Source organism: Lissotriton helveticus, chromosome 4_1 (assembly GCF_964261635.1).
Source record: "Lissotriton helveticus chromosome 4_1, aLisHel1.1, whole genome shotgun sequence".
In the NCBI taxonomy this organism is placed as follows: Eukaryota; Metazoa; Chordata; class Amphibia; order Caudata; family Salamandridae; genus Lissotriton; species Lissotriton helveticus.
In genome coordinates this window covers 1103240068-1103256834 of record NC_136063.1, presented here as the reverse complement: position 1 = coordinate 1103256834, position 16767 = coordinate 1103240068, and the positions used below count along the sequence as shown (strand labels likewise).

General features: G+C 46.0%; 1 protein-coding gene across 2 annotated transcripts in view; it reads right to left on the bottom strand.

Moving 5' to 3' along the window:
• Positions 1–16767, bottom strand: part of CTNNAL1 (catenin alpha like 1) — an 883049-nt gene that overhangs the window by 674000 nt on the left and 192282 nt on the right. The gene's annotated exons all lie outside the window — the stretch shown is intronic.

Sequence of the window (16767 nt, the reverse complement as noted above, 5' to 3'; positions counted from 1 at the left end):
CTTGACCCCATAGACCAATTACCACAAAGGTTTCAGTATGACACATTGCACCAAGAGCTGTTCACAGAAAAAGTTAAGGGGGGGGGTAAAATAAGTGATTTCTTACTTTAGCTCCCACAGAATCTTGTGACCGCACCTACAGTACGAATGGCTAAACAGATTTACACCAAACTTGGCATGAAAGAACAATTTAAATCAGAATGTTTGCTCTGTTTGGCTGGGTGAAAAACCATGCTTTAATTTTTGAGATGTAAGTATTTTTGAAAAGTTCTAGAAAAAACGTAACATTTATCTATAGGTCTGCTTTTTTAGGTCTCGCAGACCTGCGCTGCAGCGCGCATGGTGTTGCTCGCTCTGCGAGGCTTCTTGTAATCATGCAGATTTCAGAAGTGAAGTGTAGGCTCTGCCCCGTCTTTCCATTGGCTTGCGTCATCGTTGATGCTTAACATTGGCTTTCAATTGTAAGTGAGGCTTTTTAGTCCCTCCATGTTACCGCCCTGTCTCCTTTTGGCCTCGCCCACCCGGACTGGATCGTTTACTTGGGGCATTACATGGTCTTCTTTATAAGTCTGTAAGCACTCTTTTATTTGCATTTTCAGCGCGGTCCGCTTCGGCTGCACTTGTTTTGTGTTTTGTAATGCCGCTGAGCGCGGCTGCCTCTTCAGGGACACCGTCTCCGGTTTATTTATTTATTTTAACTGTAAGGCTGAGCGCAGCGCCCGCTTCTGGGACACTGCGCTCTGCTTATTTATTTATTATTTAAAACGTTATCACTGAGCCCGGCGCCCGCTTCAGGGACACCACGTTTATTTCTTTTTTGAAACTTTAAGACTGAGCGCGGCGCCCACTTTGGGGTCACTGTACTCGTTTATTTGCACCAGCTAAATGGCTTGTTTATCATGTAATTTAGTCAGCCAGCATACGAGCAGCTGCCCGCGAGGAGGCCAGCTGAGCAAGCTGAAAATACGCCAGCGCTGAGAAGGAGTCTTAGAGGAAAGCGGATGGGGTAGAAGCAGCATGGCAGGCCGGCTGCAACAGGTCTGCTCCTGCCACGTCCATGCAGCCACCAACCTTCTGCTGTTGGGCGCCCTCCAGCTCCTTCACGGACTCTGCCAAACAAGGGCACAGCAGCAAGGTCAGAGTGCATGGTACGTCCGTGTGCTCGTGTTTTCCAGTCCATGTGCTTATTCAGTCCTCTTACACCTTCTCCTTGTCTGCTTCCCCCCTCTCATGTTAGACCTGTTGTGTCCTCCTTTCTCCTTCGTCTCTTCCACCCCTTCCAGCACAATTCCCCTCTTACCCGTTACCATCTTAATTGGCCTTTTACCCCCCCTTCTCTGCCCCCTAAGTAGCGTCGCTTGTTAAACAGCTTTACGCCTTTCCTTTTTGGGTTTCGCCTGCCGAAGGCTGCGCTCTGCGCAGCTTTTCGGCGCAGGTGAAATCCTTTGTTAACAATAAGGACTTCGGGAACGTCCCCCGGCTCTCATTGGCTAGCTCCATAAATGGAGGCTAGCCATTGGGTGCCGGATCTGTCCGTCAAGGCCGGACCAGATTCGGGGGCGTTCCCGAGATTTTTTCCCTGGGCGGAGTTTCGTTTTTTCCCGTTCCCTCCCCTTTCACTGAAAGTGATTTCAGATGCGCTGTCCATTCCCGCCCCCCTCCGTGTGCCTCCCCGCCCCCGCCCCCCCCTCGCTGTCCTGTGCACGTTTCCCGCCTCCCTCCCGCCGTCCGTGTCCTCTCCCGCCCCCCCTGTCCTCTCCCGCCCATTTATAAAAAAAAGTCACTTTTAGACAGTGTCGAAAAGTGACTTTTTATATAAACGGACATCCCTGCAAACTATTGCAATAACTAGCATACACCAAGCTTTCTGTTCCCTGTTTTTTCTACTACATCTTTGGATCAGTGTGTTTGCACAAGCACCATTTAATAGAAGCTTAATTCATTATGTTGATATTGTTTTAGCCTTGCCTCACCAACATTTTTCTACTTTATACATGGCACAACGAATCTGTGTTCCATAAAGAAGAAGCACTGGCAATGCCAAAAGGTCTGGCTTATAACTTAAAGTATCTCTTCATTCACGGTTGAGTTTAGTCACTCTAAACAAGTCAACATATGTGCCTCCTTTCACTCATTTTTGCACTCACACATCATTAGATCTACCCACTGACTCATTTGTGCATTCCTTCACAATGAAACAGACATTCTCCACAAGCGTAAGGATGATAAATTAAAGGAATAAAAGTAGAAAAAAGAAAGCATGCCATCACATGAACTATGCTTGCAATACAAAAATAAAATTAAATATGGTGGTGGGCAACCATCTTGTAATGGTGTTGTACACAGCATATTGTTGTTTTAAAGTTTTAACATAGCTACGACATTTAGAAGCAATATGTTGGTCATCTCAAAGCAAAAAAAAACAATGATGGACTGTGTACAATACTGTTCCAAGATGGCTGTTTAACAAACATTGACTGGGAGGCCATCTTTAAATGCTAAAGTGTGTACTGTATCACTGTTATACTAACCCAAGATGGCCAACATAATGCTTCTAAATATGGTGGATGGCTTGGAGCAGTATAACAATCATACACTACAGCCAACGCCATTCCTAGGTGGGTGCCTAGTTTTGAAATAGTGGTCCGAGAGGATGTAGCACAAAGCAGATAATATGATCAGCAAGCAAACTGCTTGGAAGGATTGTCTGGTGGTGCTGCAGAATGTTCTATACAACAGAGTAAAAGGAAAGAAACCAAAGGGAAGCTATTAAAGAAAACAATGAAAGACCAATGGACTGTTCATCCACGCAATCATGTTCACAATAAATAATTCATGCCTACTGACTTTCGTGTAACTTTGCATAATAAACAGATCTGGCCTATAGCCTTCATCATTGACTTGTCATCATAACCAACTGAGTCCTGGTGTGCTGAGCATAAGAGTGCCAACACAACCTGAACATCATCTCCTACGCCGACGATACCCAGCTGATCCTCTCCCTTACCAACGACCCCGCCGCCGCCAGAGCCAACCTCCACGAAGGAATGAAAGAAGTAGCCGAGTGGATGTCGACCAGCCGCCTGAAGCTGAACTCGGACAAGACGGAAGTCCTCATCCTGGGATCCTCGCCCTCCGCCTGGGACGACTCCTGGTGGCCCCCCGCCCTGGGAACTGCACCCAAACCGACAGACCACGCACGCAACCTGGGCTTCATCCTGGACTCCTCCCTCTCCATGACCAAGCAAGTCAACGCAGTCTCCTCGTCGTGCTTCAACATCCTGCGCATGCTACGGAAAATCTTCCGGTGGATCCCCACCGAGACCAGGAAGACTGTCACCCAGGCCCTCGTCACCAGCCGACTGGACTACGGCAACGCCCTCTACGCCGGAACCACCGCCAAGCTCCAGAAGAGACTCCAACGGATCCAGAACGCCTCAGCCAGACTCATCCTCGACATCCCACGACACAGCCACATCTCCGGACACCTAAGAGACCTGCACTGGCTCCCGGTCAACAAGAGAATCACCTTCCGTCTCCTCACCCACGCACACAAAGCCCTACACGATCAAGGCCCGAGCTACCTCAACAACCGCATCAACTTCTACGCTCCCAAACGACACCTCCGATCAGCCAGTCACGCCCTCGCCGCCGTCCCCCGCATCCGAAGAACGACAACAGGAGGAAGGTCCTTCTCCTACCTGGCTGCCAAGACCTGGAACTCCCTCCCGACCGACCTGCGCCTGACCCAAGACCACCTCGCCTTCAGGAAGAAGCTCAAGACCTGGCTGTTCGGGCAGTAGCAGCACCCCCCCCTAGCGCCTTGAGACCCTCCGGGTAAGTAGAGCGCTCTATAAATGTCTATGATTGATTGATTGAAGGTAATAAGTGCAATGCAAGCATCATCTTTGAGTGAAAGTTCTCACATCTGCCTGATCAAACTCTACTCTCAAAAAAATCAACTTTTGGGCGGTACCAAAGCCCCTAGCTCACGAGTTCTTCTTAAAGCACTTATCCTGTTCATCACACAAGGTACATCGACAGCTGCACTGTCAAGCCAAACCTAAAAAGCATTTCTCAATTGATGGTTAGTAGGCTATTTTTCTATAGTTGCTCATTTATTTGTGCAATGCTGCTCTGTGTATGTGTGGAGTATTTTATACCGTGTCTGTGAGACTGTTTTCACTGTTTCTGGGCTATAGATTGCTCTTTACTTATGAGTTCATTACTGTTCATATTGTGTGCTAGATGTTTGGGGTGGGTGTATTCGTGTTGTAGTATTTCACTTATGAATGAGTACTCAAATATAGATTACTCAGTACTCTATATTTTTATGAGGTATAGGTCCCCCACATCCCTTCTGGATTGGACTCTAATAATGCCGGCCTCCATTGCTAGTACAGGAGGGAAAATCAACTAAAAACGGCAGACAATCAGACAAGAGAAAAGTACAAGAGATGGTTGTAAAGTCCGGGCAGCAGGCAAATGTTTGAAAGCAGCAACAAAGAATTGAAAACGTAAAGCAAAGGTAAAAACTCAAATTTTTGTTTGTGTTTTTATTTGATCGTGTCATGTTTTTATGGAGTGTGATATACAGCTCACGAGGCACATGTCTACAAGGTGAACAGATTACTCTGTATCACGGGGGGGGGGGAATGTTTGTAAACTTGTGTTTTAATTGCTATAATTAATGTGTGTCAATAGTTCCAGTCCATCACTGCATCAAGTTGTTAAATTGAAGTGCAGGGTTGGAAATTTGCCTAGAATATTAACATTGAAAGTCTGCCTAAATATCTTTGCCCCTAGATTAAATGCACGTTTATTCGCTATGGGGAGTGGGGGCAGAAATGACTCAACGAGGAGGGCTCTCAGTCCAGCTCTTACTTTTGACTATAGGACAAGGGGAACTGGCCCAGAGATAAGATCCTACCACATGTGCCTTTCTGAAGCCAGTATGTCATGCATGTAACAGTTAAATAGCACGTGCATGACCCTTGTGTATGCTGGCGAGCACAAACATTGCCAGGCTTCTATGCCTTTGTAAGGCGCACTGCAAGGGGTGTAGGTTCTATGCCTGTTTGAGTCGCACTGCCAGGGGTGTAGCTATCTATGGTGAAGCTGGTGCAGTGGCACCAGGGCCCAGTATCCGGGAGAGGGGGGCACTTAACTCTTATAATTGCTGTAGTTTACTACCCAGCCAGTGGTCAGGGTAGCAATTTTCCTTACTTGCACTAAGGCCAGTGAAACCTTTGGTACACTGCTGCGTACTGCCAGCATATGACTTGTCGCAAATATTTGAGATTTATGTTCAGGAACAGGGGTTTATTAATGGCAATGCATGCCAACCCTTCCTTGCCAATCATCAGTCCCAGCATTGCAAACCACAGCCTTCTATCAACAAAGCCCCGTCTCAGCATTAGTCCATATTAGAAGCAGTAGAGACTAAACACGCCCGCCTGCTTTTCAACTCCAGGTAGGAGGGCCTGATGAGCCAGATGTGGACATTACTGATATTCACAGCTGAGGCCTGCATCCGCATCATCCTGCTTTACCTCTGGTTCTTGAGTGCACGTGCCAAAACGTCCATTATTTACTTGAATCTGGAAAGTATACACCAGATGCCTCGTGTAGAAATGGACATATTGGTGCTGAAGTGGGAGAATTGACAGATAATCACATCACTGGACACTTCCTGCTCTGGAGCATACGTTTTACACACTTGGGGTATTTACCAGAGGGCGTTGAAGAGACATCAGCTCATCTTTAAGTAACTACCACAAATATTTCCTACAACTAGCAGCTGCTGGAGTGCAAACGCCGCTATGGATGGGGGTTTTAATGCGCCCTTCAGTTACTCCCCAGTTTTAATTTAACAGTTGTCCTCTAAATCAGGAATGTCCAGCATAGGTCCAGGAGGGCCATATCCATGTCTGAGGAAAAGCACAGAAAATAAAATTGATTTTCATTTAAATTAGCTATCCTGAAAATCTAGTCTAAATTCGGTCCCTTCTGGACCTAGGTTGACAGGCACACATGTTCTAAATACCTCATCAATGGCTATGAATGATAGGAATACGCCTGCGCCCATTGCAAGCAGGCTCCTGAAATGAGGACACTGATATGTCTGCCAGACATCTCTGTATTGCAAAGATACCCACAGGGTCAGCCTGCTGATTGTGTCTACACTGGACATTGGATTTGAGACTTCATTCAGTTCAGTTGTAAATGGAAAACATCTTGTGCGTTCGTTACACCAAAGTAATGATATGACCGGACGTAACTGGTGCAGTCTTGTGACCAGCTCTGCACAGTGGAATGTAGGAATGCGGCATCGCGCCCTAGCAATGATCATAAACAAATGAGCCGCACAATAGCTATTGTCTCAGAGGGCCATTGCAACCCGCGAAGTAAAATTATATGATGTGTTGCTGCCGACGGTTGGGCCGCGGGCTGTGGGAGGCGGTTGGAGCACTGCCCTCAGGGGACCTGTGTAAAATAATGGCTGAATTTAAGATTTTGAGGGTTGGCTAATCTAGCGAGCATTTATTAATGGATTCACCTCTTTGAAAGGCATCCTCAGTGCTGCCTCCTCATCAAAACTCTTAATGAGTTGGGTTTTAAGAGCCAATCACGTAATAACATCTGTGCACTTCAATGTCAGCCTTTTCTGTAGCACTCGGATTTAGTCGTCGGCACACACTCGCTGCTCAATGTATATTTTTCTAAAAAAGTGCTTTAAGAGCCTTACGTTTACTGTCAGGTACCAGAGTTTCACTGGTACAGGGTCTGCTGTATGCAGAGAGAACTAGATTGTGTTACCAATCAGCACCCTAGCAGATTTGCGCCGGTAATAAGTTAACAGTAAAACTGCCAGGAGGTGGGTTACTTTGGCACAGAGCTCGCAGTGTATTTCATTAACAAGGAAGCTATCGGCTTCAGGAATGTGAAAGAAAGCTCTCGTATCTTGAACGCTGATGGTCCATGATGAAAGAGGAAAGCCATATGGCGCCTCTGCTCGTAAGCACCTCTAGGCCACAGTGGTAGCATTTTCTGAAGTCTTTACTAAAAGTCTCGCCAGACTACCAGCGCATGCGCTGGCTCAGGCGAGACCTCAAAATGTTTTATGGAAAATCAGTGTTAAATTCTGGTCTGCATGGGGCCCCTATGCTTGTGGGCCCCCTGGGCAACCGCCCAGCGTGCCCATGCATTAAGGCTACACTGGCTAAAACTACAAACTTCAGACAAGGCTGCCAATGAAAACTGTAAGGGGTATGAAAGATGGTACAAAGCTCCAAGACAACGCAATGCACAAAAAGAAAATAGCACTGTTGAAACCAATGCTGCCTGGCCCGTGTTGTCCTCAGGGGGGAGTATTACTTCAATGCTGCATTGTCATTTTGTTAAGGATTGCAATTGGAATAAGGAACGTTCTGCTAAGTTGAACAACAAGTTACTTTTGACCTTCCCTCTCCATTAGGTGATAACAATCACCAGCATTCCTTGTCTCAGGGCAGTGCTTTTTAGGATGTGTAAATAAGCAGGTATGGGGTAAGGCCAAGGGCGATCTGCTTGTGGTTGATCATTGTCTGCAGTGGCACAGATGAGCTAAAAAGCAACTTTAAAATGAAATGCTCCAGAGTATCAGTCAGTAGCCAATATTCTTTTACGGATTGCATCCATCCATTTTTGTGGTGTATACCAGCAGGTAGGCCGCACCTACACCTTCTTAGCTAATGGCACGCCTCTTAAATGTTCTGTCACAGGTAGTACCTAAAAACTGTGATTATACCCCAAGGAGAGTTGTACAACTGATAACGTAATAACCAAGCATGTAGAAAGGAGACAGTAAAATAAGCAAACCCAGAAATCGGAAGAAAGAGTTCTGAAAAACATGCATAAGCTATCCGTTTGCCAAGATTTCCAAGTTTTCCTTGGTTTTGTGGCATGGGTAGTGTTATTTGTTTTCAAAAGCCTGCATTACTGTAGCCACATTATATAATGTGCACTAAGAAATATGGTCATGAATGTCAATTATGGTTAGCTAGGCGGAGCAACTCAAACCCTTGGTTCCTCCTTTGATACCCCTGGAGCTGCCTGCCCTATGCCTGGTTTCAAAGGTCATTTAAGGCAGAAGTAGAACTCACTACTTGAAGAACTTGATATATTTAGCATAATTATACTCCTTACATTCAACTAACCCGTAGAAGGCTATTGAGGGGCAAAGGATATGATAGTGGTCAAAACTGTGTTGTCATCGGGGTTCAAAGGGTGTGTAATGTAATTTGTGGTACCCTCATATTTTAGTGAATCGACACCCATGGCTGTGCGGCCGTGCCGCTGGCGCACCTCTGGCGTGCCTAAGGCAAGCCCGTTTGCGCCCGTCCGTGCCTGGACCACACCTAGCGCCAGACCCCCTGGGCCCCGCAAACGCCACGACGCCCGCCGCCATTACAACACCAGCACCCTCCACACACTCAACGCCGGCCGATCATACACCTGCTTCCAGGCCATCCCCAAAGCGCACCCAAGGACCCTTCTCCTGCCGGAGTTGCAGCTTCACCAGCCTCCAAGCCGCCACCTCACCCACCGGGGTAAGACGCAACCTCCTCAGATGCATACTACTCAACACCCGCTCGGCCCGCAAGCACGCCATCGAACTCTGGGACTCTTCCTACCCAGACGCCGCCTTCCTGACAGAGACCTGGATGAACCCCTCCTCGGCACCCGACATTGCCACAGCCATCCTGGACAGCTACAAGATCACCAACAGGGACTGCACCATCGGAACAGGAGGAGGAATTGCCATAGCCCGCAAAACCACCCTCAGAATTTCGAACAGCACCGACAACACCCACAGTGCTGCCGAACACCTGCACTTTCAGATCCACATCGACCCGAACACCACCTTCAGAGGAACCCTCATCTACAGACCCCCAGACCCTGGCCAGAGTTCAGCAACTCCATCGCCGACTTTGTCAGCATGCACGTTCTTGCATCCATGGACTACATCTTCCTCGGAGACCTGAACTACCACCTCAAGAACACCAACGACAGCAACTCCACCACCCTGCTCGCCAACCTCGCCAACCTCAGACTCAAACAGCTCGTCACGACTCACACTCACTCCACCGGGCACATGTTCGACCCCATCTTCTCCACAAGCAACCACATCACCTTCAGTCACACCACCAAACTCCACTGGACCGACCACCGCTGCATCCACTTCACCTTCAATAAACCCACCACACACAACGGGCCCCCCACCGCAACTGGAGCAAAATCACCGAAGACCAGCTAATCCCCTCCCTTGCCAGAAACCCACCAACTGACACTGCCGACACCATCACTACCGCCCCCATCCTCAGGCAATGGATCGAAGATTGCGCCAACACTCTCACCCCGATCAAGAACCCTCAAACAAACGCTCCGACAGGAAAGCCATCTGGTTCACCATTGACCTCTAGGAATCCAAACAGACATGCCAAAAACTCGAGAATAAGAGGCATCACGAACAGACACCGAACAGCAATACAGCCCACAAGAGTGCCATCCGCAGACACCACCAACTAGTTATACAAACAGTCACAAGGAATACAATTTTAATATGCTGTAATAAGTTTACATGCAAAGTTGATAACCTTTTTTCACAGTTTGATCATACTTTTCATCACTATGTCACTCTACTATCCCTTCATTTCCTTGCATTAGACTCCCTCTGAACCTGAGTTTTTCAGCCCTTATGGTCGTTGGTAAAGTATCTTGATTTAAACGTGTCTGTGACTGTCTCTATAGCGTTTTGGGGACAACTCTCCCCATGAATGGGGATGTATTGTTGTTGTGAGATGCTGGGACTACCTTGATGAGGCATGACTGTTTGTGGATACACATAAAAATTATTTCAACTTAAATTCCAATTCAAATTCCAAATTTGTCAAACTGGGCCCCAAAACTACTGCTTTAACATACACCATATATTTGGCATAAATACAGAGGTCACTGATAAATGTGTGCTTTTAGCGACTTGTTGTAAATGATCCCAGTGGTTATAGCACAAGTATATTTTGTATCTTCATAGCATAGGCTGGAACGCTCACCCCAAACAAGTAAGGAAACCGGGAACACCCAGTGTGGAAAACTATTTCCCTAATCTTACCAGTCCTCAAAGATGTAAAATTTGTGACATGAGGTTTGTAAAGAAGTTTGTAGTTGGCAAACAGCTATGTAAAGTCAACAAATGTGTATGCATATGGTGCGGAGAAAAGTCATAGATCCTCGTAAGGGGGAAAGACTCAGAAAAAGAAACAGTACAGAGTACTGAACCTCGAGCATAGCCACAGATAAGGTCCTGAGTGGGTACAGTCTAGGCAGCACTGGGGCCAAAAGAAATGCCCTATATGTAATGCTGACAATACCTGGTGAATTTTTATATATCAAGACCATAATATCACTATAAGTGTATTTATTTATGGGAATATTTTTGCGATGGGATTAAAGAACTTTAACGTCCCTTTAACAAATGTTTTTTTTCACCCCAAGGATTTCTTGTTTGTTATATATATATATATATATATATATATCACTGCACGTTCCTCCTCTCATCCGTTGTTTGGGAAAGAATACGGCTGGCACTCTGGTATCCGTTTCAAAAATTTATTATACCAAACCCCCCTCACCCCAAACAGACGCGTTTCGCCTTTACAGGTAACACTGACGAAGCCTGTAAAAAAAAAATATATATATAACGAAACCGTTATTTCCAAAGTCTTTCCTCACTAGAAAAGAAACAACGCTGAGTAAGCCCAAATTTAGTGAAGATCTTCAGTGCTTTATTGTGCAAATCATTTGCCAGCCATCCGCCATGACGCATTTCGCCTCCAAGTCGAGGCTTGATCACATGATATATATATATTTAAATAACCTACTGGCGGTTGCCAGTAGGTAGTTATAGTTAGGACCTATTTTCCATAGGAAATTCACAACATTCTATTTTCAATAACTTTGGCGCCAATTGATGAATCTTCGCGAAATTTTCAAAACTCGTGGGGCGCTCCGGTCCGCTCCTATCCTGAATGTTTTGGGGTGATTCCGCAAGCGCGGGCTGAGAAAAAAGGGGGTCCCAAAACTTTTCTATAGGAAACTTTAGACATGGCTATAGCCCGAACTGCTGGACGGAATTACACCAAATTTGGCAAAGAGGTAGTTCTTGGTTCAGAAAAAAAAACTTTTTGTTAAATGGTGTAAATCTGTTCAGTTGTTGCAGAGCTGGGTTGCAGAGTGTTGCAAAAAGGGGCGTGGCCTCTGAACACCTCTCTGCAACCAGCTCTCTGGTGCATACTGGAGGTACCTGGTGGGCTAGTTGGCCCCTAGGGACCCTCAGGATTGAAGAAGAATTAATTCTCCAACTTAAAATGCACCACAGGGCGTGTTTGCAGACAGGTCACCTCAGGCCCCGCCCCCTTTCTTCACCATTGTGCATATGCGCCCCCTGGCGAGTTGCAAGTTGGGGAATTAATTCCTCTTCAATACAGAGGGTCCCTGAGGACCAACGAGCCCACCAGGTACCTCCAGTATGCACCAGGGAGCTGCATTGCAGAGAGGTGTTCGGAGGCCACGCCCCTTTTTACAGCTCTGTGCAACACAGCTCTGTGGTGCTTACTGGAAGTACCTAGTGCGCTAGTTTGAGCCTAGAGACCCTCAGGATTCAAGGGGAGTTAATCTCCCAAATTAAAACGGCCACAGGGAGCGTTTACACAGTGGTGAAGGGAGGGAATGGAGCCTGAGGTGCGTGTGCAAACATGCCCTGTGGTGCGTTTTAAGTTGGGGAAATAATTCCCCTTCAATCCTGAGAGCCCCTGGGGGCAAACTAGCCCACCAGGTGCTTCCAGTAAGTGCCATTGCGCTGTGCTTCAGAGAGGTGGTCCAGGCCGTACTCCTTTTTAAACCTCTCTGCAACGGCGCTTACTGGTGGTACCAAGTGGGCTAGTTTGACCCTAGGGACCTTCATGATTCAAGGAGACTTAATCTTCCAACTTAAAATGGCCACAGGGCGTGTTTACACAGTGGGGAAGGGAGGGGACGGGGCCTGAGGTGACGTGTGCAAACACGCCCTGTGGCGCATTTTAAGTTGTGAAATAATTCCTCTTAAATCCTGAGTGGCCCTAGAGGCTAACTAGCTAATGTTGGCTTTACATATGAAAAACCTGTTAAAAATGGCCACAACGCGCTGTCGAGATTGGGTGTGAAAGGGTGGTGGGCTGTTTAACTTTACTTTCAAGGTTTCAAATGTTTACCAAGTATTCGGTAAATGTACTAAGCATATACAGTCATGAATAATACATTTGCAGCTGCATTCTGAACTTTAAAGCAAATAAAACTTCTAGTCAACATGCCACAAGAGATTTTCCTAAACATGCTTGTATTGAAAAGACATACTAATGTAGTGCCGAATGCAACATTTCACAGGAGCCCAATTTACAGGAAAAGCATGTACTGAACATCAGAAAGCAATCATGTAAACAACAACAATAAGCCAGTTCAATAGGATTTATACAGAATTGCTAATGGGTTGCAGAAAATGTGGAAGATTAAGACCATGCACTTTGCACATTGGCCAGCCACTGGGTTAAATCTGCTTATAACTTTAACAAACGCTAACCGCCACAAGAAAGACATCAATGAGATAAATGAAGTGATTGAAAATAAATGAATCAACGCCCTTTAGGCATCAAATGGCCTTTTAAAAGTTTGTGCTAATGATGTTAGTGTTAATCATGCTTGCCGATGCGTCCAAGCATGTCAGCTTTCAGAGCGCAGGCTGGAAGGAACATCTCGAAGCTCTCGTGGGAAGGGATAGCCTCTGCTCTGCACTCATGTTATGTTAAAAATATTTATTAAGCGCACATTCAGTCTCGGCTGCACTTTCCAAATCACTAAAAGTCCCACATTTATCTTTGGTCTAAGCTCTCCCCTTAAACTCGTCATCCAATTTCCCTAAGCTTTTTTAGGTTTCGCCTGAATAAAGTGCATGCACTGTCAACAAAATGCATTGTTAATTTAAATAAAGTTTTAAAATGGGTTTGGAGCCCGCCTGTTACTTCGCAATACTTCCCATTGGTTGGCTTCCAGTCACTCTTGTTTCATTGCTTCTTATTGTTCACGCCTCCTCTTCTTCCCGGCTCCTCACCTCCTCCTGCTTTCTTCCAAGACCACTGTCCTTAACGTGGAGCATGGATATATCACAGCTTCCTGTTTGCGGCCAGTGTCCTTCCAGGTACTTTCCTTTTTTTTAAATTTTATTCAATCAATCACGGCATTTGTATAGCACGCTATTCACCCGGGAGGGTCTCAAGGCGCTGGGGGAGAGGGTTACGTCACTGCTCGAACAGCCAGGTCTTGAGCTGCTTCCTGAAGGAGAGGTGGTCCTGGGTCAGCCGAAGGTGGATAGGGAGGGAGTTCCAAGTCTTGGCTGCAAGGTAGGAGAAGGATCTTCCTCCGGCGGTGGCTCGGCGGATGCGTGGTACGGAGGCGAGGGCATGGCTGGTTGATCGTATTGTACAATTTAGAAGAGTGCCTGGCACTGTATGGTCTCCCAAACCCCACCTTCCTCTCACTAGCAATAGTTGCTTCTCCCTCCTCTACCCGCAGTGCCCTCGTATTGTCCACATGCCCTCCTCAGCTGTCCGTTGCTACTCCCTCCTTCCTCCCACACATCTCGCTAGTGTTGCTTCTACACCTGGTGTTCGTTGCTTCTGTGCCCTCCTTCCTTCCATGCCCCAGTGTTTTTTTAGACATTTTGCACAATAGTGCGAGCTGTTGTGCGACATGGCTTACATTTAAAAAAACAGAGCTATGACACAGTCAACGCTGGCCGCATCATATCGCTTTTTTCCTATACTTCTAGTTGTACAGCAGCCCACGCTGCTATGCAGCATGTCTATAAAACATTGACAAAACCAGGAGTTCACAGATAGGCGAAACCTATTTCCTTTGCAAATGCTAGTTCCTTAGGTGCTGATCATAGACTCAAATATACCAAATGCAGAGCCAGACGTTTTTAGGCCTTGACTACACAGCCCATGCACTGTGCTGCAAGACTTATTGTTTACAATTCAATAGGCTTAAAAACCGTCTACAGCATAACATTTGTTGTTTTCGTTGTCACTTATTTGCAATCTTTCGAATGCTCTGACCCCATAGGCTTCCTATCCTTTCTTGTGTACAGCATGGCTCAAGTACATGTTTGCTTTCTCGTTTTTGTTCTTCATCTTTTTGCCACACACTATTTTGCAGCACGCAATTTTCTAATATGCATTTGGGTATTATTCCTGGACGTGCAATGTGCTTTCCAACTTTTAACACAGGAATACTGATTCTTATTTATGTTGCTTTCACCCTATCTACCGTCTCTATTGACACTCTATTTACTTATACCCACAACTGCACTACTCAACACCACTCCACTCTACACAGCTCCACTACTTGCACCTCCATTCAACTATATGCCACTCCACGCCATTCCAGTCCACTCTGCTCCACTCCACCCTACTACACTCTACCCCACTCCACAACAATGCCACTCCATTATATTCCACTCCCCTCCCCTCTATTCCACACCATCCCACTCTACTCTAGACACTCTACTCTTTGCCGCTCCACACTACGCTACTCCACTTTATTCTACACTACTCCATGCCACTTTACTCTACTATATGCCACTCCACTCCACACAATGCCACTCTACCTACGACACTCTATGCCTATACCACTCCACACTATGCCTATACCACTCCACTCTATGCCACCCTACTCTATACCACTCCACACCACTCTACTTTATGTCAATCCACTGTACATCAATACACTGTACGCCACTCTACACTATGCCACGCTACTCCACTCTTCTCTATGCCATGCCACTAACTTTCAGTCATGCTGACCAGCAGCCACGCTGCTGTACAACATGCCTGCACAACATTGGCAAAGGCAATAGCTATCAGATAGGCGAGACCCATTGGCTTTGCCAATGCTTGTTATAAATGATACTTTACCCACGTACAGGCTGCTTAGAACTTTATCAAGACCCAAACAAGCCCTTACTTCTTCCCAAAGTTTACACAAAGAAAATAGCTTGGAAAGCTGGCCTTTCAACACCTTACCACATCATACTACACTCACTCTCCCAGTTGTGTAAACCTTGAAATTCTCCAGCAGTTGGAAATTTTCAAACAAGAGGGGCAAAAGTCAAACGAGAGGAGCAAAAGTCAAACTGGAGGGGAAAAAAGTCAAACTGGAGGGGAAAAAAGGCAAAACGGAGGGAAAAAAGTAAACGTGAGGGGCAAAAGTCAATCTGTAGGGGCTACGGTCAAAATAAAAGTTTGCCAAAGGATGAAAGTCGATACCAAAGGGCATTATGTGCCATAGATGTCATGAGTGCCACCGAGAGGAAGCCTCCCACACAAGGTAATGTTACATAGTAGGAAAATAGTTTTAAGGATGGGAAGGAAATGGAATGAAAATCACCAAGTGAGTGGAGGCATACCAGAAAGATGGCCAACCAGAAAACCATAGGGAGCACAATAGAAAATATTCAAAGCGTAGGCACTGAAGAAAAATATTGTGATAAACAAAAACAGACTGTTACAAATCCATCCCTGTTCTATGTTAAGAGGAACATTTAGTAACAATGTAAGTAAAGTAGTCACAACATGAAATTCTACTTAAATGCTCTCTCAACTAATTTCTAAGCCTCTGTGACATAGTTAGATAGGCGTTCTCCCTGGCTCCCATTCCCTGGGTTCTGGATTTCAATTAGTAGGATTCTCAGCTACCTTCAGATTCCCATTCAGCCGCTCAATTAGAACGCAGGCGTCAGGACCTTGTTTCCAGACACACTTCCGATTCTCATAATCCTCCGACCCATCTGCTGGCCATTTATTACCTACCACAGGACCGTCCTACTTGGCTATCTCTCCCACTCCTGTGTATCCGACTCAGGCTATCTCTCCTACATATAGATCTCCTTGTCCTGATGATGAGCCCCCCATTTTAAGCTGGGATCGAAACGTCATTGACACCCACACCATGAGTCCAATTTTATGGTGATTTATGCGGAGCACAAGGTGTTTCTCGAACTGTGACTGTTGTAAATATACAGTTGAATGGCACTTTTTGAAACAAATGCCTGAGGTCTGGAAATCTGGTGATTTCCATACCCCACCACTTTTACCCACTGGATTGTAATTGAATTTGTTCTTTATTTATTGTATGTTTAAATAAATACACTTCTTTCCATTTGGATATATACCAACACAGCCCTAATTGTAGGTCTGTGCTTATAACCATATGTTCCTTTGGTAGGGACCCCTGTCTCTTGTAAAGATAGTTTACCCTCGGAATTCTTGACTCACAGGGTTCCCTTGTTCTTTGCTACTCTCTAGTTAGATAACTGGCATAGTTTTGCTGCTATGCAGGCTATCACCAGTCATACCTTTAGTTGTCTCCTTCCTGGCATGAGGATGATGTTTTCAATGGAGATGTATCCCATGCTTCACGTAAAGTCCCCTGTTCATCCCAATGGAAAACAACGAAAGGCTAGCCATGCGTTGAGATTCCAGCTTGATCAGGATTATCTATAGATCTCTATAGTAGCTTTCATATGCGTGCCTACTTTGGGTTTGCATTCAATTTTTTTGTAGTTTTATTAGGGCTACCTACTTTGCAAGAACTTGGACATCATAGCTTGAGGTACAAAGCAGATCTGTGCTCGCT